General features: G+C 28.5%; 1 pseudogene; it reads right to left on the reverse strand.

Annotated features, from left to right (window-relative positions):
• LOC113389566 overlaps positions 1 to 1275 on the reverse strand; it is a 30064-nt pseudogene extending 28789 nt beyond the window's left edge.

Below are 1275 nucleotides of genomic sequence, written 5' to 3' on the forward strand. Positions count from 1 at the left end.
AGATTTTTCTAATTGTAAGAAAAATAGTTTTTTTAGGTATGATGGACAGAGTGAGTCTCTAAATTATGGTAAATTGTTTAGTTAGTTTATATTCAATAAAAAATCGGTTAAAATTTTGAAACACCTGTCCCAAAAATTGTTGTCAGTCAAGTGGCAAGATTACTAGATAATAACTTGTAAAAAAAAATATGCCTCAATTATGCTATCATTAAATTATTTTAAATAGTAAGTGTCCAATACAAGTGTAAACCAGTTGGAAATATAATGAAGAAAGGATGTTTTAAAAAAATATTTTTACTAAAATTCTGACGTGTTTGGGACTAATTGTGAATATTTTGCACATTTATTGTTTTGTTAGAGATTGGAAATACTATCTAGATAAAAGATGTTTGTGTTGTACAGCATTTTGGGTTTATTTCTTTTATGCATAGTTCTATCCTTAAAAATTGTTAAAAATCATTCTTCGCAGATTCCTCATTTGTATAAATTTTCTCCAAAATGTAGTACAGTCGGGTTAAAAATATTGGGTTTTTGAAGTATTAATGTGGTCAGTGAGCATAGTTTTAAATAGTCGTGGATTTTTTAAAACCATTTTTCTGTTGTTGTCATCGCCTTATAAAATTCTGGCTCGTTTCTCCTATATAAACTAGATTGCAATCTAGGCAGTTGATTTGATAGAGGAGATTTCTAAGACGTTCGATTCAGACTTCAAATACAAATATATGAGAAATATGTCCCCATTTCTTTGCATATTTCTGAATCCTGCACATTTGTCTTTTGCATAAATTATCTTCAAAATTTAGTACAGTCGGTTGAAAAATATTGGGTTTTGAAGTATTAATGTGGTCAGTGAGCATAGTTTTAAATTGTCGTGGATTTTTTAAAACAATTTTTCTGTTGTTGTCATCGCTTCATAAAATTCTGGCTCTGGCGTTTCTCCTATATAAACTAAATTGCAATCCAGACAGTTGATTTGATAGAGTAAGTTGTTCGATTCAGACTTTTTCAGAATTATAATATATATATAATATATATATATATATATATATAAATAAATAAAAAAAAATCTGTCCTCATTTTCTATGCACATTTCTGAATCCTTGCTCATAGTTCTCAGACAGAGATTTCTCAGACCACTAACTTATTCTTCGAAAATGTATTTTACCTTGTTATTTGTTGTTGATAAATATGGTCGCATACATCAAAATATTTCAACACAACTCCTTCTATGAAATCATTGAAAACAAACTGTTTTGTCGTGTACGTGAAGTCCAT

Source organism: Ctenocephalides felis, unplaced genomic scaffold (assembly GCF_003426905.1).
Source record: "Ctenocephalides felis isolate EL2017-DRISC unplaced genomic scaffold, ASM342690v1 CF-g0.4_SCAFFOLD_03573, whole genome shotgun sequence".
Lineage (NCBI taxonomy): Eukaryota > Metazoa > Arthropoda > Insecta > Siphonaptera > Pulicidae > Ctenocephalides > Ctenocephalides felis.